Source organism: Nerophis ophidion, linkage group LG29, assembly GCF_033978795.1.
Source record: "Nerophis ophidion isolate RoL-2023_Sa linkage group LG29, RoL_Noph_v1.0, whole genome shotgun sequence".
Lineage (NCBI taxonomy): Eukaryota > Metazoa > Chordata > Actinopteri > Syngnathiformes > Syngnathidae > Nerophis > Nerophis ophidion.
Genome location: NC_084639.1, coordinates 11,132,757 through 11,159,622, shown reverse-complemented (window position 1 = coordinate 11,159,622; position 26,866 = coordinate 11,132,757). Strand labels below are relative to the sequence as shown.

Sequence of the window (26,866 nt, the reverse complement as noted above, 5' to 3'; positions counted from 1 at the left end):
TTCACCTGCCTCATTTGTTTGGATTCACGCACCTGTTGCTAATCAGAGACTATTATTTAAGCCTGTCATTTTCAGTTAGTCTGTCTGGCGACATTGCTCACTTCATGCCATGCTTGTTCATAGTTCATGCTGCTCTGCTCACGTCGCCATAGTTCAGTTTGTGTTAACGTTTTTTGTTTCCTGCGCCAAGTTTTGTAGCTTTTGAGTTCAAATTAAATCATGTATTCACCTTCAAGCCATGTTCGTTTGCATCCCGGGAAAACAATCCACGCAGCAGCTACAAAATAATCCACGTTCAGACGAGGCCATTCTAAAAGCTTAATTCTAGCCTGATTTAGCCAATCCTTTACCACTTTTGACGTGTGTTTTTGGTCATTGTCCTGTTGGAACACCCAACCGCGCCCAAGACCCAACCTCCGGGCTGATGATTTTAGGTTGTCCTGAAGAATTTGGAAGTAATCTTCCTTTTTCATTGTCCCATTTACTCTCTGTAAAGCACTAGTTCCATTGGCAACAAGGCAGGCCCAGAGCATAATACTACCACCACCATGTTTGACGGTAGGTATGGTGTTCCTGGGATTAAAGGCCTCACCTTTTCTCCTGCAAACATATTGCTGGGTATTGTGGCCAAACGGCTCATTTTTTGTTTCATTTGACCACAGAACTTCCCTCCAGAAGGTCTTATCTTCGTCCATGTGATGTCAGATGAAACAAAAATTGAGCTGTTTGGCCACAATACCCAGCTATATGATTGGAGGAGAAAAGGTGAGGCTTTTAATCCCAGGAACACCATGCCTACTGTCAAAGCCATGACATTATGTTCTTTCTAAGTGTATGTAAACTGTTGACCATGACTGTATATGTAATATTTATATAATAGAGATACAGTATATAATATATACTGATATATTGTATTATTGTATTATATTATAAAATATTTACTGTAACCTTTGGGGCTCCACAAAATTTTGGTGAATGTTAAAAGTCCCCCGGACAAATCAAATGTTCAAAAATAAGTCATATTTACTTTTATTTGTTAGATGTAACCATTGCCATTAAGTATGATTTTTTTTTTAAGCTCCTCCCCCAAATAAGCCTTATGATACTGTGGGAAAACACGAAAAAAAATTCCCCAAAACCTTTTTAAAATTGGAATATTTAATGTGAGGTAATTGGAGCCTGAAAAATGACCAATATTTAATAACAATTTTTTAATATTTTTCAAAGAATGACAGTTTGAAATTAAAATCAAGACAAAAGATCTCGATGATCCAAAAGAGTTAAAAATTAATCACTGTGTCAAAATAAATGTTTTCTACTTTCCCCACTTAACTTCAACTTCAGACCTGTCTGTAAATTTTTAAGTTTTATTATTTTTTGAGCAATGACTGTTATAAATTAAACTGTCTTTGTGTTACTGGTGTCAATATTGAAACATGTTCTTCTCACATTACATCCGTTTGCTCTTTTATTCAGCTTTTTACGAATTTTTTTTGGGTCATATTTTTTTAAGTTTTCAAGCTTGCCACTGACAGTTTGTTTGTGTTTGAGGTTTTCCTCTGTGTGTTTAGTATTTCCTGCCCTTCGTTCCTGTCAGCACTCTTATTTTGGTTCAGCTTCCAGCTTCCAGTTTGTTTCCCCTCAGCTGCAGCTGAGGGGAAACACACCTGGCCACACCTGGTGTCAATCAGCCCGCTCCTATTTGTACCTGCTTTGTCTTCCAGTCAGGGCTGGATTATTGATTTGTCGATTTCACTTCTTGTCGCTGTCGTGTCGTACCTTGTCGTATCTTTGCAGCATAGCGGTAAGCTATATTCGTTTGATGTTTGTAGCTTACTGTTTTTTGTTCCCTACTTCCAGTTTGTTCTTTCATTTTACAAGTACGACTTCTGTTTCCTGCTAGATACCTGCTAGCTTCCACGCTAGACCCTGTTTGTTTTTTCTAGCTTCCATGTTAAGCTCCTTTTATTTTCTAGCTCCCCTGCCAGCTCCCTTAGTTTGTTATCCGCCCACGTTGTCGCTTTTTGTTTGAACCCTTTGTTTTTGTCTTAGTATTTTTATTAAATCATGTTTTCCTGCAAAATGCCTCCCTCCTTCTCTGCATCTTGGGGTTTGTCCACAACTAACTACGACAAAAGTGTGCCGCAGGCCATGAAAAAAACTAGTTGTGGGCCACGCTTTCAACACCCCTGCCTTAAAGTATAGTGGGGACTTTTTCGTCCATTCAAATTTTTGTAGATTTTCGGATTTTTGTATTTCACTATTTTCATTCCTTTCATACACTGTGCAATGATTTTTAGCCCAGTAGAGTAGTGCCTGGATGAAAAAACGTCCTGAAAAATATTTTTGATTTTTTTTTTCTATTTTTTGCGTAAATCTCTCAATAGACTTCAGTCCTTACTAAAAACAAAATGAAAAAACATGTGACATTAGAATATTGAAGTGACACACATGGACTTGGATTTGCATTGCTTCTTCCATGCAAAGGATGATTGGCACGAGCCAGACGAGAGTGTAAGTATATATTGGATTTATTTAAACAATATAATTCAAAAACTGGAAAACAAAAACAGCACAATGGCATGACTATATGCAAACAAAAAAAACACTAACTGTGACACGAAACAAACCAAAAACGTACGTGGTATAGACAGAACAATAAACAGCGGGGCAAGGCACAAAGGTAGATGAGGGTCAGGTAGAGTAGGTATCGTTAGTAGGTCAGTAGGTACACAAGTAAAGTTGCCAGGACGAGGACAGAAACAGAATGGTTTAAATAATGACTCTGATGATGATTACTAACAGGTGGGAGTCGGAGGACAGGGGCGTGACTTGGAGACCAGGTGGAAACTAATGGGTTGGCATAAAGACGAAAACAAACAAGGAAGTGCAAAAACAGAACGGAAAGTCCAAAACATAACATGAAAAAACATGACAAAAACAAAACATAATCTACAGGCGTGACAGAAAGCAAAAAAAAAGATGAATAATTAAAAAATAAAATAAAACACATAAATAATTAAAGCTGCAAGCAGCGATGGACGGGACCGCTTTGGCTGCTGCCCCCGTGACCCAAGCCCAGATAAGCGGTCGAAGATGGATGGATGGATGGATTATTATACAGAGAAAAAGTTGTATACACATGTGTTATACATCAGTCTCATAGTTATAACAGTTGTAAAGTGGCTTGAGAATTTTATAAGGATGCCTTGGTGCCGCCATTTTGAGACTCTAATGCATGGTGAATTTTATTTTTTAATTATTCATGCAGTTGTATTGAAGTGGGAATAGCAAACTTTCTGTTGATTTTAGTTGGGGGCGGTCAGTGTGTGAAATATAGGTCTCAGTGAGACCTATATTGAGGTTTTTGTTTCATGTGTGAAGGACAGTCTAACAGTTTTGTCTGAGCAGGAAGCGGCCATTTTGTGACAACAGCAGCAGCACAATGGATCTTTGCGGGCCCATAAAATCCAAACCGGGGTAGTTATTTAAAGTCTTTCAACTTTTAATCTGAAGGGTTCAATCTCTCCTTTGTGCTTATTTGAAGCTGAAACGACAAACAGCCTCAGAGGGGATAATGTTTGAAAAAAAGCGCCATTTTTTAGCCAACTTTTGTATTGAAGTGCGAATAGCAAACTTCTTGTTGATTTTAGCCGGGGGGTCTCAGTGGATGAAATATGGGTCTAACTAAGACCTGTGTAGTGGTTTTTGTTTCATGTTTCTACGACATTCCTACTGGAAGTCACAGACAGTTTTGTCTGTAACTAGAGCACAATTTTGAGTTTTGGGGTTTGGTTTTTTATTAGATCGCAATTTTCGCCAGTCCTGATGTGTGTGTCAAATTTGGTGAGTTTTGAAACATGTTAAGAGGGTCAAATTACAGCTCAAAGAGGCGGCGGTATTATAATAATAATAATAATTAAAGCAGCAAACCGTTATTGACGGGACTGGAAGGCTCGTAAGATCAAAACCGGAGCAGTTAGAAAAACTATTTCATCAACTTTTAATCGGAAGGGTTCAATCTCTCTCCTGTGGTAGTTTGAAGCCGACACAACAAACGCGAGGAGATAATGTTTCAAAAAAGGTGACTGGTTTTTACAAAATTTTTGTTTTGAAGGGGTAATTGTCAACTTCCTGTTGATTTTTGCTGAAGGATGTCAATTATTAAAATGTAGGTCTAAGTGAGACCTACATAGAGGGTTTTTGTTTCATGTCTTTACGACATTCCTACCGGAAGTTACAAGCAGTTTTGTCTAGGTTTTCCTCCCAAGAGCAGTTTTGTCTGTTTTATTCCTAGGGGGCGCTAGAGCGCAATTTTGAGTTTTGGTTCGTTTGTTTCTATTATTAGATCGCAATTTTCACCAGTCCGTATGTGTGGGTCCAGTTTGGTGAGTTTTGAACCATTTTAAGGGGGTCAAATTACAGCTCAAAGAGGCAAAAAACTTTAGTTTTGAAGGGTTTTTTTCCAACTTCTTGTTGATTTTTGCTGAAGAATGTCAATGTATGAAATCCAGGTCTAAGTGAGACCTACATAGAGGTTTTTGTTTCATGTCTCTATGACATTCCTACCGGAAGTTACAAGCAGTTGTGTCTGTGTTTTCCTCCCAAGAGCAGTTTTGTCTGTTTTATTCCTAGGGGGCGCTAGAGCGCAATTTTGAGTTTTGGTTTGTTTTTTTCTATTATTAGATCGCAATTTTCACCAGTCCTGATGTGTGTGTCCAGTTTGGTGAGTTTTGAACCATTTTAAGGGGGTGAAATTACAGCTCAAAGAGGCAAAAAATACATTTTTTAGGAAACTTTTGTTTTGAAGGGTTTTTTTCCAACTTCTTGTTGATTTTTGCTGAAAAATGTCACGTATGAAATCTAGGTCTAAGTCAGACCTACATAGAGGCTTTTGTTTCATGTCTCTATGACATTCTTAACGGAAGTTACCAGCAGTTTTGTCTGTGTTTTTTCCTAGGGGGCGTTGGAGCGCAATTTTGAGTTTTGGGGTTTGTTTTTTTTATTAGATTTTCGCCAATCCTGATGTGTATGTCAAATTTCGTGAGTTTTGAAGCATGTTAAGAGGGTCAAATTACAGCTCAAAGAGGCGGCGGTATAATAATAATAATAAAACCTTAGAAATTCTATAGCAGGGGTAGGGAACCTATGGCTCTAGAGCCAGATGTGGCTCTTTTGATGACTGCATCTGGCTCTCAGATAAATCTTAGCTGACATTGCTTAACACAGGGCTGGCCAAAGTGCGGCCCGCGGGTCAATTTTTAACGGCCCCACGGCACATTTTAAGAATACAATTTAAAAAACATTAAAAACATAAAAAGTGGTATAAAAGAGCAAACAGGTGAAATGTAACAAGAAATTGTTGCAATGCTTACTCTTATAACACAAAGCTGCCATGCAGCCTGTTTCTTTCTTTAAAAAAGAATATTGAATCAAAATCAATGTCATTTTGAATTATTGACCTAATCAAGGCTTCGATTACATCACATTAAATATTCCACTTTGAGATATTTTTGGGGGAAAATGTTGCATATTTTGTGTTTTCCCATATAAAAAACTAAGCTGTTTTTTTTATTTTTAAAGAAGGGCCTAAAACAAACAAACAAAACATAGACAACAATAAAACTTAAAATTGACGGATATATCTGAAGTTGATCTCGAGATTATTGTGCTAAAAGTAAACAGTAAAAAAAAATGTATAATTTATTTTCTAACACTTTAATAAGTAGGTCACTTTTTGATCCCCATTTATTTTAGTGTGATTTTTTTTTAAGTGTCATTGCTCAAAAAATAATAATGAATCAAAATCCAAAATTAAGGCTCCAACTATTCTATAATCTCAAATATCCCACCTAAAAAATTTATTGGGTGAAAATATGGCATATTTAGTTTTTTCCATTTTTTTTTCTAATGTTGATCTAGGGATTTAAAACTTGCATAATAATAAAGAATTATAATACTGAATAATGACACATTTTTAATGTGTTTTTTTTTACCAAAACCCTTTGGGGTCCTCGGAATCATAACTGAGTGGAGGCCTAAATGTATATTTTTTATACATATATTGGTTTTTAAAATAAAATTTATGAAAATGGCCCCCGCTTGCTCTAATTTTTCAGTGTGCGGCCCTCAGTGGAAAAAGTTTGGACACCCCTGTCTTAACACGATAACTATGAATAATTCCGCTAGTAAGCACAGAGCTAAAAAATAACGTTCAAAATACAAAACATTCTCATGCATTTTATCCATCCATCCGTTTTCTACCAGACTTGTTCCAGAAGTCGCATTAATGGTAAGATGTATTTGATAAGATTGTTATTAAAACAAAAAGGGATTTATTATACTCTAAACATGTTGGTCTTACTTAAAAATGCACACATTTAGTTGTATTCAGTGTTAAAAAATATTATATGGCTCTCACGGAAATACATTTTTAAATGTTTGGCTTTCATGGCTCTCTCAGCCAAAAAGGGTCCCGACCCCTGTTCTAGAGGGTCCTCTGAACCAAACGGACATTGGTCCCTATGAAAAAATCTTCTTTTTTGACACAATTAAAATACTAATTTAAAAAAAACACGTCATGTGTTATTTGATTTTAACCTTTTGAATGCCCATTTAACCTTCCTCTTGTGTTAGCTTTCTGTTACCATCTCTTATGTTAACGGGTCGTTTTGACCCATGTCTTAAATCAGCTGTAAAATACACTAAAACAATTATCTATCATCCAATTTGTTTCTCATCTCTTGGTTACCTCGTTAGGCTTCCTTATCCTTGAAAATATTGGTTTTAATATTTTTGGTTTGGGCCATTGGGCCTTTTTTTTGTCAGTATACCCCTCGATTTCAATTTTTAAAAATGGTAAAACGAACCTCAAGAGAATCATATAAATAAAAAAAAGGTTGTTGTGTTACCTAACTATTAGAACACATCTCTTAAATAAATGTGTTTTTTTTTTTTTTTCATTTTAAGAATTTTAACTATAGTAACATCTATGGTGTTACGGGTCAATTTCGACCCATATATATTTACTTCAAGAAAAAGGCTAAAACATATTTTTTTCAGCAACAGAAATCCAACATCAAACAAACAACAACCAACAACCAATCAAGCAAATGAAACCAAGAGAAATAGATTACTAGTTCCAAAACTAATAAAAAAACTAAATCAGAGTGGCAAAAAGTGACACTTTTAGTGTCCGTCTTTTGTTTGTTTTTGTACAGGATAACAAGGTAAAATGAGAATCCACTAAAGCTCACATGACTGGGAGAGGAGCTGGCTGTCAGGGTGTTCAGTGTTGGCTCTTATCATTGCTTTATCATCTTATTTTTATAACTGGGTCGAAACCGACCCTAACAACACCAAGGGCATAATTTCTACCAGAGCATTTTATAATTTAGTGAAAAAAATTAAAATGTTTTATTTTGTTGACAAAAAGGTTCCTGACAAAGTCAAAAAGCTTTGATGCAAAAAAATAAATGTATGTGGTGTTTTTATGCATTTAAAAACTAAAACGGGTCGGTGCCGACCCTAACACAAGACGAAGGTTAAAGTAGTTTTCATCTATTTTGAATAATTTGAATAATTTACTTCTCAAAGTAACTGTAATCAAACAGTCTTAAAATAAACTGCAAAAAACAAATAAAAGATGCATTCTTTTAGGATGCATTCTTCTTTTTTTGACACGATAAAAACACTAAATAAATAAAAATAAAAACATGTCATGTGTTATTGGATTTCAACCTTTTGAATGCCCATTTAAAGTATTTTTTGTCTATTTTGAATAATTTGCATTAGATGAGTTATCATACATAATGGTGTGCTTCCATCTCACAGTAATTGTAGTAAAACATTCTTATAATAAACTGCAGAAAACAAATAAAAGATGCATTCGTCGCCCACTCTTGCTCTCGACACATTCCCTGATGCAATTCCCGTCCGTTTCCCTGCAACGAGGTATTTGTGGGCAATAACGCGCCGGCCGCCCGGAGCCAGGGTCACGTCACCTCCAGTGATTTGCTGCTCAGTCGGACGCATCCCCGCAGAACTGGAACAGCGTGCCCTCTGCGGGGGTCACTCCTTTTCCTCGGCTGTGCCGCGCTATTCTTCACGCGCACGCTGAAAATAAAAGAAATAGAGAATTGGGAATAAACCCTGGGCCCAGCTGGGTAATTTACCCTTTGGCCTCTATGTGTGTGTGTGAGGCCTTGAGCCTTTACCGCCAACTTAACAGCCTCGTGTCGTTTCCTGCCTGGCCTTGGGCTTCTGCTGAACACAGGGCGCTTTGTGTTCATCATTTTTGCAATGCAGTCTGCTGAAAATGATGGACAGCGCCACTCTGCATAGGAACTGACTGGTGAAAGTTAAAATTGCCGTAAAGCAAATTTTTGGACATTCGACACTCTGAAGGAGGGATGTCAAACTCATATCAGATGGGGGGCCACATGGAGAAAATTCGACTCCCAAGATTGCCCGGACTGGTAAAATCAGGGCATGATAACTTAAAAATAAAGACAACTTCAGATTGTTTTCTTTGTTTAAAAATAGGACAAACACATTCTGAAATTTTTGTGGACTTTGTGGACTTGGAGAAAGCATTCGACCGTGTGGGGAGTGTTCAGAGAGTATGGGGTATCGGACTCTCTAAATGTGGCGGTCAGAGCTTAGTCCGCATTGCCGGCGGTAAGTCGGTCATGTTTCTAGTGAGGGTTGGACTCCGCCAAGGCTGCCCTTTGTCACCGATTCTGTTTATAACTTTTATGGACAGAATTTCTAGGCGCAGTCAAGGTGTTGATGGGTTCCGGTTTGGTCTCAGCTTTTTGAAGATGATGTGGTCCTGATGGCTTCATCTGGCCAGGATCTTCTTCTCTCACTGGATCGGTTGGCAGCCGAGTGTGAAGCGACCGGGATGAGAATTAGCACCTGCAAGTCCGAGTCCATGGTTCTCACCCGGGAAAAGGTGGAGTGCCATCTCCGGGTTGGGGAGGAGACCCTGCCCCAAGTGGAGGAGTTCAAGTACCTGGGAGTCTTGTTCACGAGTGAGGGAAGAGTGGATCGTGAGATCGACAGGCGGATCAGTGCGGCGTCTTCAGTAATGCGGACGCTGTATCGATCCGTTGTGGTGAAGAAGGAGCTGAGCCGGAAGGCAAAGCTCTCATTTGACCGGTCGATCTACGTTCCCATCCTCACCTATGGTCATGAGCTTTGGCTTATGACTAAAAGGACACTGGGAAAGACCCAGGACACGTTGGGAAGATTATGTCTCCCGGATGGCCTGGGAACGCCTCGGGATCCCCCGGGAAGAGCTGGACCAAGTGGCTGGGGAGAGGAAAGTCTGGGCTTCCCTGCTTAGGCTGCTGCCCCCGCGATCCCACCTCGGATAAGCGCAAGAAGATGGATGGATGGACATTCTGAAATTGTACAAATCATATTGTTGGGATTTTTTACACTTATATGTTGTGGTTAATAGTATTATATTGTTGTTTTCTGAATGAATTATGTGATAATGTTCATCATTTACGGAGCCCCTAAAGCAGGCCTGAGCAATTATTTTGACTCGGGGGCCACATTTAGAGAAAAAAAAATGTGTCTGGGGGCCGGTATATCTATTTTTAGGGACATTAATACAAAACATCACAATAATTTCTGATTGATTGCTAAAAGAGTTATGACAGACCGCCTTAAAAAAAACGTAATGGAATTTTACATTTTTCTATGAATGATAAAACACTGAATATTGACAAAATATGAATGCCACACCCCCTTTAGATCGGCATATTTTACAATCAAGTGGAATGCAACAAACAGTGAAATATGAGCGCGAAGGGTACAAAATAAACCCACTTACAATCTGATATATCACTAAGCTTTAGAACTTTGTTGTGAAAATCTCTTTCTGCGTCTGTGGAAACGTTTACCTCCCACACTGCTTGGTGCCTGGTCTGAGCTGCTGTGACGTAGATGATCATAGTAACTAATTAGTTAACCATAGTGTGATAGTCTCTCGCTGTCGTGCAGGTTCCATGGACCACCGAGGAAGGACAAGCTTGATCAGGTTTGACTCTTGTTTATTTTCCAATCAGGCTTGTCTGCAGGTCGGGTCGCTTTTCAGCTCCTCCTCCACTGCTCGCTCTTCGGTCGCTTTTCAGCCGCCCCTGTCTTGCTCTCTGTCGCCTCCGCTCCTCATGCACTGCTGCAGGCTCTCCAACTCCTTCCGCCTCACCCGCCTCTGCTGCTGCCTTTTTCTACAGCGAGAGGAGATTCACCGATTGTGTACAGGTGCCCGACCCAAGCATCTGACCTCGATCGTGGCGTCGCTCCCGGCACGTCCCGCCTCTCCGCTCAATCGCCGTCCCCGCCTCCTCGCCGCCATCTTGGGCCGGGCTCCGGCGTGCCCGGCCCAGCTGCTCGTTCGCCGGCTCCGCCTCTCCACACATAGTAACTAATTAGATTACCATTCATTCATTCATCCATTTTCGTCCGTTTATCCGAGGTGGGGTTGCGGGGGCAGCAGCCTAAGCAGAGAAGCCCAGTCTTCTATCTCCCCTGCCACTTCGTCCAGCTCCTCCCGGGGGGATCCCGAGGCGTTCCCAGGCCAGCCGGGAGACATAGTCTACCCAACGTGTCCTGGGTCTTTCCCGTGGCCTCCTGCCGGTCAGACGTGCCCTAAACACCTCCCTAGGGAGGCGTTCGGGTGGTAGTAACTAATTAGTTTACCATGGTAACTAATTAGATCTGGGGTGTCAAAACTTTTTCCACTGAGGACCACATGCGGAAAAATTAAAGCATGCGGGGGCCATCTTGATATTTTTCATTTTCAAACCACAACTAAATTTATGGATTTTTAAAAATGATTTTACCTTTAGGGGTCCCGGTGACCATAAAGGGTCTCAGTTATCAAAATGTTAAAAATAAGTCAAATTTGTATTATTTTTAATTTAACGCCTTTTGTAAATCTCTGTATCAACTTTTTAACAAAAAGAAAAAGTTGTATTGCTTTCCTGTCAAAAACATCTTTGTTTTTTTAATAGTAAAACTGAAATATGCAGTATTTAGTAATCAGAGCCCTAAAAGATAAATAATGCAGGACACCATTGATTTGAATTATTTATTATTTTTTAGTAATCACAGTGAAAAGATAAATAAAATACCACTAAATATATTGGGGATCCAAAAGGTGCCCCACTCATAAAGTGATATATTTTTATTAGTTGTTGTTTGTTTTTTTTACTTTCAACACTTACATTACCAGATCAACTTCAGATATATCTGTCGATTTTACGTTTTAACTATTATTTTGTTTGTTTTATGCTCTTTTGTCAAAAAAAAACTTTGTTTTTATATGGCAACTACACAATGTATACAATATTTACCACATAAAACATTTTAAAGTGAAATATTTGAATTAATTGGAGCTTTGGAAATAATTCATTAAAATATGGATTATTTTGTCATTATTTTTTTGAGCAATGGCAAAAAAAATCAAAGTTAAAGAAAGACAAAAGAAAAAAAAACAGCCTGCATGGCAGCTTTGTGTCAACATTGCAACTTTTTCTCGATACATTTCACCTCATTCCAATATTTTTTATGTTCTTTTTTATTTTTGCAATAGCATTTCCAGAATGTGTGGCGGGCCTTAATTTGCCCAGGTCTGACCTAAAGGGACATGGGGGGAATGTTTTATTTTTTATTTTTTTTAGATATGTTTTCCCGTGAGCACAAGAAACATATCTAACAAAAAAATTCCCTCATGTCCCTTTTATGGATTCTGTAGTATTCCGAGTTGTTATTGTTATCCAAGGTTCGGCTGTAGTTTTAAAGGCCTACTGAAATGAGATTTTCCTATTCAAACAGGGATAGCAGGTCTATACTATGTGTCATACTTGATCATTTCGCAATATTGTCATATTTTTGCTAAAAAGGATTTAGTAGAGAACATCCACGATAAAGTTCGCAACTTTTGGTCGCTAATAAAAAAGCCTTGCCTTTACCGGAAGTAGCAGACGATGTGCGCGTGACGTCACGGGTTGTGAAGCACTTCACATCCTCACATTGTTTACAATCATGGCCACCAGCAGCGAGAGCGATTCGGACCGAGAAAGCGACGATTTCCCCATTAATTTGAGCGAGGATAAAAGATTCTTGGATGAGGAAAGTGAGAGTGAGGGACTAGAAAGGGAAAAAAAACTGGACGGCAGAGCTATTCAGATGTTATCAAACACATTTACTAGGATAATTCTGGAAAATCCCTTATCTGCTTATTGTGTTACTAGTGTTTTAGTGAGATTATATGGTCGTACCTGTACAACCTTAAAGTCAGAGGGGTGTGGCCACGGGTGTGGTGACCGCCAGTGTCTCCGAGGGAAGCCACGTTTCTCAACGAGGTGAAGGCAGCTGTTGGAGCCGGGCTGAGATGTATTTTTTTTTTGTCCCCTCCTCCACAGTGGAAGCATCCGACGGTCGGGGGCGGCCGGTGGGAGGAGGCAAGAGAGTCAGCAGCTGCGTCTTTGACAGGTGCAGGAGGAACGACGTAAGCTCTCCGCTCATGTCTACGGTAAGAGCCGACTTATCACCACCATTTTCTCACCAAAACCTGCCGGTTGACATGTGGTAGGGAACCATGTTCGCTTGAGCGCTCTGTTCCATAGTAAAGCTTCACCGTCATCTTTCGGGAATGTAAACAAGGAAACACCGGCTGTGTTTGTGTTGCTAAAGGCGGCCACAATACACCGCTTCCCACCTACATCTTTCTTCTTTGACGTCTCCATTATTCATTGAACTAATTGCAAAAGATTCAGCAACACAGATGTCCATAATACTGTGGAATTATGCGACGAAAAGAGACGACTGATAGCTGTGAACGGTGCTGGACCAAAATGTCCTCCACAATACGTGACGTCATGTGCACGCGTCATCATACCGAGACGTTTTAGCATTGTACTTACACGTGAAATTCAAAATTGCAATTTAGTAAACTAAAGCGGCCATATTGGCATGTGTTGCAATGTTAATATTTCATCATTGATATATAAACTATCAGACTGCGTGGTCGGTAGTAGTGGGTTTCAGTAGACCTTTAAACCACAAGAGAGTCAGCTTTTCAGCAAATGTCAGCGTACATAAGGCGCATCCTCGCCGACTCCATGCTCAGTACATCAACAGGCTTTTATTGAGCAAGTCCAGGATCCCTCGCGGCGCGGCAAGGTCAGCGTCCCTCCCGTGGTTTGCTTTGCAACATTATCGCCTGCACTTCCTGCGAGAGATTACCATCTCGCCTCTCATATTTTGCCCGATGCTTATCTATTGAGACGGCTTCCCAAACACGTCCACACCTTCGCCCAGAGCGACGACCCATCGGCCTGTCAATTTGGCAGCTCCACCACCCCCACCCACCCCCACCCCCCCCCCCCCCCCCAGCCCCCCCCCCCCGTCTCCTCCCGGACTTCCTTCCCCTCATCAGTCCTGCACCTGTCACTGAGAAATATCATCCAGCTTGGTGGACGTACAAAGTGAGGAACGTGTGCCCAGGAGGGGTTTTAGGATCTACAAACGCCGTTTCCATATGAGTTGGGAAATTGTGTTAGATGTAAATATAAACGGAATACAATGATTTGCAAATCCTTTTCAACCCATATTCAGTTGAATGCTCTACAAAGACAAGATATTTGATGTTCAAACTCATAAACTTTGTATTTTTTTTTGCAAATAATAATTCACTTTGAATTTTAGGGCTGCAACACGTGCCAAAGTAGTTGGGAAAGGGCATGTTCACCACTGTGTTACATCACCTTTTCTTTTAACAACACTCAATAAACGTTTGGGAACTGAGCAAAATAATTGTTGAAGCTTTGAAAGTGGAATTCTTTCCCATTCTTGTTTTATGTAGAGCTTCAGTTGTTCAACAGTCCGGGGTCTCCGCTGTCGTATTTTACGCTTCATAATGCGCCACACATTTTCGATGGGAGACAGGTCTGGACTGCAGCCGAGCCAGGAAAGTACCCGCACTCTTTTTTTTTACAAAGCCACGCTGTTGTAACACTTGTCTAGCTGAAATAAGCAGGGGCGTCCATGATAACATTGCTTGGATGACAACATATGTTGCTCCAAAACCTGTATGTACCTTTCAGCATTAATGGTGCCTTCACAGATGTGTAAGTTACCCATGCCTTGGGCACTAATACACCCCCATACCATCACAGATGCTGGCTTTTGAACTTCGCGCCTAAAACAATCCGAGTGGTTATTTTCCTCTTTGTTCTGGAGGACACCGCGTCCTCTGTTTCCAAATATAATTTGAAATGTGGACTCATCAGACCACAGAACACTTTTCCACTTTGCATCAGTCCATCTTAGATGAGCTCGGGTCCAGCCAAGCCGGCGGCGTTTGAGGATATTGTTGATAAATGGGTTTGGCTTTGCATAGTAGAGTTTTAACCTGCACTTACAGATGTAGCGACCAACTTTAGTTACTGACAGTGGTTTTATGAAGTGTTCCTGAGCCCATGTGGTGATATCCTTTACACACTGATGTCGGTTTTTGATGCAGTACCGCCTGAGGGATCAAAAGTCCGTTATATCATTGCTTACGTGCAGTGATTTCTCCAGATTCTCTGAAATTTTTAATGATTTTACGGGACTTTAGATGGTAAAATCCCTAAATTCCTTGCAATTGCTCGTTGAGAAATGTTGTTCTAAAACTATTCGATAATTTGCTTACAAAGTGGTGACTCTCACCCCAGCCTTGTTTGTGAATTACTTAGCATTTCATGGAAGCTGTTTTTATACCCAATCATGGCACCCACCTGTTCCCAATTAGCCTGTTCACCTGTGGGATGTTCCATATAAGTGTTTGATGAGCATTCCTCAACTTTATCAGTATTTATTGCCACCTTTCCCAACTTCTTTGTCACGTGTTGCTGGCATCAAATTCTAAAGTTATTGATTATTTGCACACAAAAAAAATGTGTATCAGTTTTTACATCAAATATGTTGTCTTTGTCGCATATTCAACTGAATATGGGTTGAAAATGTTTTGCAAATCATTTCCCAACTCATATAGAAACAGGGTTTGTATTATCTGGACTGTACAGCCCAGGGTTGCATGTGTTTATGCCTACGCAAGTGTACCACACAGATTCGGAATTATATTGTAGTAGTTATCACTATGATAAAGTGCGAGCGTGAGGAGCAATTGCATTGAGTGTACAAAACTTGAATTAAATAGACTGCAAATACAAGATATTTAATGTTCGAACTGAGAAACTAGAATTTTTTAAACTTAAAATTTAATGGGAGCAACACATTGCAAAAAAGTTAGCATAAAGACAATTTACCACTGTATTACATGGTCTTTCCTTTAAACAACACTCAGTAAACGTCTGGGAACTGAGGAGACCCTTTTTTAACCCTTTTAGGTGGAATTATTTACCATTCTTGCTTGATGTACAGTGTAAGTTGTTCAACAGTTTAAATAAGCAGGGGCGCCCATGATAACGTTGCTTAGATGGCAACATATGTTGCTCCGAAACCTGTATGTACCTTTCGGCATTTACGGTGCCTTCACAGATGTGTAAGTTACCCATGCCTTGGGCACTAATACACCCCCATACCATCACAGACACTGGCTTTTGAACTATACGCCCTGAACAATCCGGATGATTATTTTCCTCTTTGGTCCAGAGGACAAAACGTCCACGGTTTCCAAAAACAATTTAAAATGTGGACTCTTCAGACCACAGAACAATTTTCCACTTTGCATTAGTCCATCTAAAATGAGCTCGGACCCAACGAAGCCGGCGGCTTTTCTGGGTGTAGTTGATAAATGACTTTCGCTTTGCATAGTAGTTTTTTACTTGCACTTACAGATGTAGCGACAAACTGTAGTTACTGGCAGGGGTTTTCTGAAGTGTTCCCATGTGGTGATATCCTTTACTCACCAATGTTGCTTTCTGATGCAGTATGAAGGTCTGTAATATCCTCACTTACGTGCAATGATTTCTCCAGAATCTCTGAACCTTTTGATGATGTTACTACCGTAGATGGTAAAACCCCTAAATTCCTTGCAATAACTCGTTGAAAAATGTTGTTCTTAAACTGTTCGATAATTTGCTCTTGCATTTTGTTTACAAAGTGGTGACCCTCGCCCCATCCTTGTTTGTGAATGACTGAGCATTTCCAATGAAGCTGCTTTTATACCCAATCATGGCACCCACCTGTTCCCAATTAGCTTGTTCACCTGTGAGATGTTCCAAATAAGTGTTTGATGAGCATTCCTCAACTTTCTCAGTCTTTTTTGCCACTTGTGCCAGCATTTTAGGAACATGTTGCAGCCATCGAATTCCAAATGAACTAATATTTGCAAACAAATAACAAAGTTGTCCAGTTCGAACGTTAGATATCTTGTCTTTGCAGTCTATTCAATTGAATATAAGTTGAAAAAGATTTGAAAATCATTGTATTCTGTTTTATTTACCATTTTTATTTACACAACTTGATTTGTACGACTTGGCTACACTGCGCTCCCGTGTAAACATGAGGGTTTGACTCCGTGGACTGTTTTGAGTCGCTACGTTTAGTTTTATTGCTCATGGTGATGGTTGCCATTATCCTGCTCAGTGGCCTAGTAGTCAGTGTCCACCCTGAGATTTGGTAGGTCGTGAGTTCAAACCCCGGCTGAGTCATACCAAAGACTATAAAAATAGGACCCTGCTTGGCACTCAGCTTCAAGGGTTGGAATTGGGGGGTTAAATCACCAAAATGATTCCCGGGCACAGTGCTGCTCACTGCTCCCCTCACCTCCCAGGGGGTGACGTGGATGGGTCAAATGCAGAGGATCATTTCACCACATGTAGTGTGTGTGTGTGTGTGTGTGTGTGTGTGTGTGTGTGTGTGTGTGTGTGTGTGTGTGTGTGTGTGTGTGTGTGTGTGTGTGTGTGGGTGTGTGACAGTCATTGGTACTTTAACTACTGTGCGAGAGGAGGAGCGATCGCGTTGATTTACAGGCATGACTGCATTGCACGCAGGGACGTGCACATGAAGTGAATTATATTTATATAGCGCTTTTTCTCTAGTGACTCAAAGCGCTTTACATAGTGAAACCCGATATCTAAGTTACATTTAAAGCAGAGTGGGTGGCACTGGGAGCAGGTGGGTAAAGTGTCTTGCCCAAGGACACAACGGCAGTGACTAAGATGGCGGAAGCGGGAATCGAACCTGCAACCCTCAAATTGTTGGCACAGCCGCTCTACCAACCGAGCTATGCCGCCCGCATGATTATAGAAGAGCAGGGGCTCAAAGTCAGAAAAGGGCAGGAATTTTTTTTTTTTTGTCCTTTACACAATGTGGAAATTAATGTAACATTACATTTGCTAATAGGAAGCTAACTACTTAGCTGTGTGTCCTTTGTAGGTAAAAGTGATTGCCATTTCTTTTGTGTCAACAAATTATTGTCATAATTAGTTAATTCACATTATCATAGGCTTAGAAGACATGAAAAGCAACAAAAAACTGGTTTATTATTCGGCTATTTATTGTTAAAGATAAGCACTTTAATATTGAAAATTGAACAGTGCAACATGAACTTTGAAAAAAAATACAAAAATAAATACCCAAATGGAAATAACTTCAATGTGAAAATCTGTCCTTCTGCCCTTAACTTGATGAAAACACCATCAAGTTGTAACTTATGGTCTTTCTCACTTAATGCTCAGACTAAACAACTGAAACGCAATACAACTTTATATCTAAACCTCTACTGTGAGAGAAATGTGATCCGCCGTAAGCACAGTGCATTTTATTTTGAAAATTAACCCGGTGTTTTATTTTGTATTGTGTACACTACTTCCTGTACCGCACAATCCGCTGTGCTCTGTGCTCAATTGATGCGCTGTGCTCCAATGTCCGGCAAAAACAGAAGAAAACAAAACACACACACACAGGCAGAGGGCACTTTTTAAGACGAAGCAAAAAAGGGCAGGGGCTCAAGCACCCATAGGGCCCTATGTGTGCACGTGCATGCTTGTGCGTGAGTAAGCGCCCCAAAAGGTTTGACTTCAAGTCCTTGGGTTTATTTCTATGGCACAAGGTGACAGTCATAGTTAAAAACTGGTGGATTTAGCCAACGTCTTTGTGTTTGTGTCCTCTAGTGTGAGCAAGCCGGCCTCTGGGTTTGACTCTGATGATCATTATTTGTCTTTGTTTTATTGAGCAAGGTGATAGTTATCACTATTAATTGCCGTCATTACTCAATATATCTACGTTGCACAACTGCGCGTGTGGTCGAAGCAGGAGCAAGCGTTCCTTGGTATTTTAGATTGTGGTTTATTTCAATTGGTTCTGTTAGTCATTAATAACTGGCGGGAGGGGCAATCGCATTGAGGAAGACACTTACATGCAATACAGCAGTGGTTCTCAAATGGGGGTACTTGAAGGTATGCCAAGGGGTATGTGAGATTTTTTTTAAATATTCTAAAAATAGCAACAATTCAAAAATCCTTTATAATTATATTTATTGAATAATACTTCAACAAAATATGAATGTAAGTTCATAAACTGTGAAAAGAAATACAACAATGCAATGTTCAGTGTTGACAGCTAGATTTTTGGTGGACATGTTCCATAAATATTGATGTTAAAGCTTTATTATTTTGTGAAGAAATGTGTAGAATGAAGTTCATGAATCCAGATGGATCTCTATTACAATCCCCAAAGAGGGCACTTTAAGTTGATGATTACTTCTATGTGTAGGAGTAATTTATAATTGAATCACTTGTTTATTTTTCAACAAGTTTTCAGTTATTTTTACAAACCCCGTTTCCATATGAGTTGGGAAATTGTGTTAGATGTAAATATGAACGGAATAAAATGATTTTCAAATAATTTTCAACCCATATTTAATTGAATATGTTATAATGACAAGATATTTGATGTTCAAACTCATAAACTTTATTCTTTTTTGTAAATAATAATTAACTTAGAATTTCATGGCTGCAACACGTGCCAAAGTAATTGGGAAAGGGCATGTTCACCACTGTGTTACATCACCTTTTCTTTTAACAAAACTCAATAAACGTTTGGGAACTCAGGAAACTAATTGTTGAAGCTTTGAAAGTGGAATTCTTTCCCATTCTTGTTTTATGTAGAGCTTCAGTCGTTTAACAGTCCGGGGTCTCCGCTGTCGTATTTTACGCTTCATAATGCGTCACACTTTTTCGATGGGAGACACGTCTGGACTGCAGGCGGGCCAGGAAAGTACCCGCACTCTTTTACTATGAAGCCACGCGGCTTGGCATTGTCTTGCTGAAATAAGCAGGGGCGTCCATGATAACGTTGCTTGGATGAAAACATATGTTGCTCCAAAACCTGTATGGACCATTCAGCATTAATGGTGAGAAATGTTGTTCTAAAACTGTTCGACAATTTGATTACAAATTGGTGACCTCACCCCATCCTTGTTTGGAATTACTTAGCATTTCATGGAAGCTGTTTTTATACCCAATCATGGCACCCACCTGTTCCCAATTAGCCTGCACTTATTTGGGATGTTCCAAATAAGTGTTTGATTTGCATTCCTCAACTTTATCAGTATTTATTGCCACCTTTCCCAACTTCTTTGTCACGTGTTGCTGGCATCAAATTCTAAAGTTAATGATTATTTGCAAAAGAAAAAAAGTTTATGAGTTTGAACATCAAATATGTTGTCTTTGTAGCATATTCAACTGAATATGGCTTGAAAAGGATTTGCAAATCATTGTATTCCGTTTATATTTACATCTAACACAATTTCTCAACTCATATGGAAACGGGGTTTGTATATCTTTTTTTCCAAATAGTTCAAGAAAGACCACTACAAATGAGCAATATTTTGCACTGTTATACAATTTAACAAATCCGAAACTGATGACATAGTGGGGGTGGTTCCTTTTTTTTTTTTTTTTTTTTTTCATGAAAAAGGGAGTTTTTTTGGGTTGGTGCACTAATTGTAAGTGTATCTTGTGTTTTTTATGTTGATTTAAAAATAAAAAATAAAAATAAAAACAATTATTCTGCGGCCTGGGCCGTGGCCCGGTGGTTGGGGACCACTGCTTTAGATCATGAATAAATTTATGCACCTCATAAACAAAAGCCTAACGGGATTGTGTGACAGCTGCAACGAGGTAGAGTCAGTGGAACATGCAACCATTCATTGTGGGTAATATAGTAGAGAAGGGAGAAAACTAAGACAGGACGTTAAGACATCGACAAAAGGAGAAGAAGAAAATTGTAGTGAAATTTCTAGAAGAGACAGTTTTATGGAATATAATGGGACTCCGGTTCACACTCCAATACTACTGTAATGCACCTTTAGTGTTGAATGCCCTGTCGTTAAACAAGAAGAACCACAATTACCTTACATGTTTGCACACCTGTGCATGTGGTTGTGCATGACCAACCGTTCCTTGGGTTTCTAAATTGTGATTTATTTGAAGTAGTCCTGTTTTGTTTTTTGAATAATTAGTGAGAGTAGTGATTGCATTTCTTAACCATAGGGCCCATTGTTGGCCCGCGAGCGCCCCCTATAGAGCTGCCAAAATATGGTTCTCAGCTGTGGTCCGTATGGGCCGCAGTGGTACTCACTTGTAATACACTTTTCCACCACTTGTGGCAGTAAGGACAATATCAAGCAAACAGAAGAAGTCTGGAGCTAAAGTCCGCGAAAATTCTCAAATGCAAAAATATTAACTCAAGTGGTGAAATTTTATTGACAGTTTAGTTAAAAAAAAAATGATTTTGCTTATTTATTTTAGCACCACTTAATTGCACAGTAAGTTGATTTATTTTTTGTGAGATATTTATGAGTCCCTTCTTATGCAGTATATTTGATAAGTATTCTTTTCTAATCAGCCTGACCTAAGCCTGAGGTTTATGTGTTAGATAAATAATACTCTTTGTGATTAACACACGCATTCATATCATTGGACAAGGTTGCAAACTGAAAGTAGGTTAGATTAAGTAGGTACGACTAAAATCAAAAGTAAGATTACTAATTCAGTAATATTTGAGTGGGACCCGGGCCCGTCTGTAGTGGAAAAATTGGGCCTGGACCTGACATGTCTACATTGCACACTTGTGCATGAGCAACAATGTCGTTGGTCTTTGAGATTGTGATGTCTTTCAAGTAAACATGTTTGTTTATCATTCGTAACTTGTAGGAGGAGCAATTGCATTGAATAGACAAAATGCCTATGTGGCGCAAGTGTGCATGAGGAAGTGTTCTTTGGTCTTTGAGATTGTGGTTTATTTCAAGTACTTCTGCATGTTTGTCATGTTTACCTTTTAGGAGGAGCGATTGCATTGAATAGACAAAATGCCTATGTGGTGCAACTGTGCATGAGGAAGTCTTCTTTGGTCTTTGAGATTCTGGTTTCTTTCAAGTACTTCTGCATGTTTGTCATTTTTGCCTTTTAGGAGGAGTGATTGCATTGAATAGACAAAATGCCAATGTGGCACAACTGTGCATGAAGAAGTGTTCTTGGGTCTTTGGGATTGTGATTTCTTTCAAGTACTTGTGTGTTTGTTATTATCAACTGGTAGGAGGAGCAATTGGATTGAATAGACAAAATGCCTATGTGGCGCACCTGTGCATGAGAAAGATTTCTTTGGTCTTTGAGATTGTGATTTCTTTCAAGTACTTGTGTGTGTTTGTTTGTCATTATTAACTGGTAGGAGGAGGGATCGCATTGAATAGACAAAACGCCTATGTGGCACAATTGAGCATGAGGAAGACTTATTTGGTTTTTGAGATTGTGATTGCTTTCAAGTTCTTGTGTGTGTTGTTTGTGATTATTAATTGGTAGGAGGAGCGATTGCATTCAATAGACAAAATGCCTATGTGGCGCAAGTGTGCATGAGGAAGTGTTCTTTGGTCTTTGAGATTGTGGTTTATTTCAAGTACTTCTGCATGTTTGTCATGTTTACCTTTTAGGAGGAGCGATTGCATTGAATAGACAAAATGCCTATGTGGTGCAACTGTGCATGAGGAAGTCTTCTTTGGTCTTTGAGATTCTGGTTTCTTTCAAGTACTTCTGCATGTTTGTCATTTTTGCCTTTTAGGAGGAGTGATTGCATTGAATAGACAAAATGCCAATGTGGCACAACTGTGCATGAAGAAGTGTTCTTGGGTCTTTGGGATTGTGATTTCTTTCAAGTACTTGTGTGTTTGTTATTATCAACTGGTAGGAGGAGCAATTGGATTGAATAGACAAAATGCCTATGTGGCGCACCTGTGCATGAGAAAGTGTTCTTTGGTCTTTGAGATTGTGATTTCTTTCAAGTACTTGTGTGTGTTTGTTTGTCATTATTAACTGGTAGGAGGAGGGATCGCATTGAATAGACAAAACGCCTATGTGGCACAATTGAGCATGAGGAAGACTTATTTGGTTTTTGAGATTGTGATTGCTTTCAAGTTCTTGTGTGTGTTGTTTGTGATTATTAATTGGTAGGAGGAGCGATTGCATTCAATAGACAAAATGCCTATGTGGCGCAAGTGTGCATGAGGAAGTGTTCTTTGGTCTTTGAGATTGTGGTTTATTTCAAGTACTTCTGCATGTTTGTCATGTTTACCTTTTAGGAGGAGCGATTGCATTGAATAGACAAAATGCCTATGTGGTGCAACTGTGCATGAGGAAGTCTTCTTTGTCTTTGAGATTCTGGTTTCTTTCAAGTACTTCTGCATGTTTGTCATTTTTGCCTTTTAGGAGTGATTGCATTGAATAGACAAAATGCCAATGTGGCACAACTGTGCATGAAGAAGTGTTCTTGGGTCTTTGGGATTGTGATTTCTTTCAAGTACTTGTGTGTTTGTTATTATCAACTGGTAGGAGGAGCAATTGGATTGAATAGACAAAATGCCTATGTGGCGCACCTGTGCATGAGAGAGTGTTCTTTGGTCTTTGAGATTGTGATTTCTTTCAAGTAATTCTGCGTGTTTGTTTGTCATTATTAACTGGTAGGAGAAAGGATCGCATTGAATAGACAAAAAGCCTATGTGGCACAATTGTGCATGAGGAAGACTTATTTGGTTTTTGAGATTGTGATTGCTTTCAAGTTCTTGTGTGTGTTGTTTGTGATTATTAATTGGTAGGAGGAGCGATTGCATTCAATAGACGAAATGCCTATGTGGCGCACCTGTGCATGAGGATGTGTTCTTTGGTCTTTAAAACTTTGATTTCTTTGAAGTACTTCTGCATGTTTGTCATTTTCACCTTTTAGAGGGAGTGATCCCATTGAATAGACAAAATGCCTATGTGGCGCAACTGTGCATGGGGAAGTTTTCTTTGGTCTTTGAGGTTATGATTTCTTTCGAGTACTTGTGTGTGTTTTTTTGTCATTATCAAATGGTAGGAGGAGCGACTGCATTGAATAGACAGAATGCCTAAGTGGCGCAACTGTTCATGAGGAAGTAGTCTTTGAGATTGTGATTTCTTTCAAGTACCTGTGTGTGTGTGTTTTGTCATTATTAACTGGTAGGAGGAGCGATTGCATGGAATAGACAAAATGCCTAAGTTGCACACCTGTGTATGAGGAAGTTTTCTTTGGTCTTTGAGATTGTGATTTCTTTCAAGTACTTGTGTGTGTTTTTTTGTCATTATTAACTGGTAAATGGAGCGATTGCATGGAATAGACAAAAAATGCCAATGTGGCGCACCCGTGCTTTAGAAAGTGTTCTTTGGTCTTTGAGATTGTGATTTCTTTCAAGTACTTCTGCGTGTTTGTTTGTCATTATTAACTGGTAGGAGAAGGGATCGCATTGAATAAACAAAATGCCTATATGGTGCACCTGAGCAGGAGGAAGTGTTTTTTGGGCTTTGAGATTAAGGTTGATTTTGAGTATTTCTGCGTGTTTGCTTGTCAATATTAACTGGTAAGAGGAGCGATTGCATTGACTAGACAAAATGCCTATGTGGCGCACCTATGCATGAGGACGTGTTCTTTAAGACTGATTTCTTTCAAGTACTTCTGCATGTTTGTCATTTTCACCTTTTAGGGGGAGTGATCGCATTGAATAGACAAAATGCCTATGTGGCACAACTGTGCATGAGGAAGTTTTATTTGGTCTTTGAGACTGTGATTTCTTTCAAGTACTTGTGTGTGTTTGGTTGTCATTATTAACTGGTAGGAGGAGCGATTGCATGGAATAGACAAAATGCCTATGTTGCGTACCTGTGCATGAGGACGTGTTCTTTGGTCTTTAAGATTGTGGTTGATTTCAAAATGGTTCTCTTTGTTATCAATCGGTGGCGGGAGGAGCGATCGCGTCGATTATACGTGTGTACAACCTTGTCAAGGCCACTGCATGGTTTGGTTCATGAGCTTCACAGTCAGAAGCTGTAATCCACAGAGCACATAAAAGAAGGATGAGATAACATCAGAGAGGTCGGCTCCATCCCTCCGATGAGACCGCCATTCAGCGGCGTGAATAATTAAAGCCGCCACCGCTGATGGCAATCTGCGGACACCAGGGTCGAATAATGGCAAACGGATATCTGGCAGGGGTTGCGGGTGGGGGCCTCCGGTGCGTGGAGGTGACGGCGGCGGCGACATCAGTCACATGCACACACATGCGCGAACCCTTCCCCCCCCCCCCCCTGCCCAGAGCACGGTGCTGAAGGTCAGCAGATGATGGATGGAGCCGGACCAGCGTTGGCTTACAGCAAAGGTTGACCAGGAAACCAATGTCATCCGACATGAATTATGAGGCTCGGGGAGGAAGAAGATGGCCGCTCTGATACACGGAAACATGTCATGGCTTTGTGAACCTTGCGAAGGAGCCACCATTCATCAAAATCTCCTCCTTTTGCGACTAAATGAGGTGGAGGTCGTGAAAGAGGATATAAAGTTGGACACAAGAAGGTTCAGAGCACTGGTTGACCTTTTGATTTGGTTGGATTTTGAAGGTATTTTAATAATGGGATGGTAGTGCGGTTGGGAGAGTGGCCCTGCCAGCAACCTGACGGTTCCTGGTTCAATCCCCACTTTCTACCAACCCAGTCACTGCCGTTGTGTTCTTGGGCAAGACATTTTTCCCATTTGCTCCCAGTGCCACCCAAGTACTTGAAAGAAATCACAATCTCAAAGACCAAATAACATTTCCCAATGCACAAGTGTGCCACATAGGCATTTTGTATATTCAATGCAATTGCTCCTCCTACCAGTTAATAATTACAAACACACACAAGTACATGAAAGACATCACAATCTCAAAAACCAAACAACACTCCCTTATGCACAGGTGCGCCACATAGGCATTTTGTCTATTCAATGCAATCGCTCCTCCTAAAAGGTAAAAATGACAAACATGCAGAAGTACTTAAAATACATCACAATCTCAAAGACCAAAGAACACTTCCTTATGCACACTTGCGCCACATAGGAATTTTGTCTATTCAATGCAATCGCTCCTCCTACAAGTTAATAATGACGGACAGACAAAAGAAGTACTTGAAAGAAATCACAATGTCAAAGACCAGAGAACATTTCCCCATGCACAAGTGTGCCACATAGGCATTTTGTATATTCAATGGAATCGCTCATCCTGCCAGTTAATAATGACAGAAAAACACACACAAGTACATGAAAGACATCACAATCTCAAAGACCAAAGAAAATTTCCTCATACACAGTTGCCCCACATAGGCATTTTGTCTATTCAATGCAATCGCTCCTCCTAAAAGGTAAAAATGACAAACATGCAGAACTACTTGAAATAAATCACAATATCATAGACCAAAGAACACTCCCTCATGCACAAGTGCACCACATAAGCATTTTGTCTATTCAATGCAATCGCTCCTCCTACAAGTTACTAATGACGGACAAACACAAAGAAGTACTTGAAAGAAATTACAATCTTAAAGACCAGAGAACATTTCCCCATGCACAAGTGTGCCACATAGGTATGTTGTATATTCAATGCAATCGCTCCTCCTACCAGTTAATAATGACAAACAAACACACACAAGTACATGAAAGACATCACAACCTCAAAGACCAAAGAACACTTCCTCATACACAGTTGCCCCACATAGGCATTTTGTCTATTCAATGCAATCGCTCCTCCTAAAAGGTAAAAATGACAAACACGCAGAACTACTTGAAATAAATCACAATTTCAAAGACCAAAGAACACTCCCTCATGCAAATGTGCGCCACATAGGCATTTTGTCTATTCAATGCAATCGCTCCCCCTAAAAGTTATAAATGACAAACCTGGAGAAGCACTTGGAATAAATCACAATCTGAAAGACCAAAGAACACTTCCTCATGCACAGGTGCGCCAAATAGGCATTTGGTATAGTCAGTGCAATTGCTAATCCTAAAAGTTATAAATGACAAACATGGAGAAGTACTTGGAATAAATCACAATCTGAAAGAGCAAAGAACATTTCCTCATGCACTGGTGCGCCACATAAGCATTTGGTCTATTCAATGCAATCGCTCCTCTTACCAGTTAATATTGACAAACACGCAGAAGTACTTGAAATCAACCTTAATCTCAAAGCCCAAAAAACACTTCCTCATGCTCAGGTGCACCACACAGGCATTTTGTCTATTCAATGCGATCTCTCCTCCTACCAGTTAAAAATGACAAACAAACACACAGAAGTACTTGATATCAACCTTAATCTCAAAGCCCAAAAAACACTTCCTTATGCTCAGGTACGCCACATAGGCATTTTGTCTATTCAATGCAATCGCTCCCCTTAAAAGGTAAAAATGACAAACATGCAGAACTATTTGAAATAAATCACAATTTCAAAGACCAAAGAACACTCCCTCATGCACAGGTGCGCCACATAGGCATTTTGTCTATTCAATGCAATCGCTCCTCCTA

At 39.8% G+C, this 26,866-nt stretch overlaps 1 long non-coding RNA gene across 1 annotated transcript in view; it reads left to right on the top strand.

Annotated features, from left to right (window-relative positions):
* The window catches only part of LOC133546064 (uncharacterized), a 291,819-nt gene that overhangs the window by 238,356 nt on the left and 26,597 nt on the right, over positions 1 to 26,866 (top strand). The window contains exon 5 of the long non-coding RNA XR_009804977.1: positions 12,441 to 12,550. This is a non-coding gene — a long non-coding RNA (uncharacterized LOC133546064). The remainder of the gene's footprint in view (positions 1 to 12,440; positions 12,551 to 26,866) is intronic.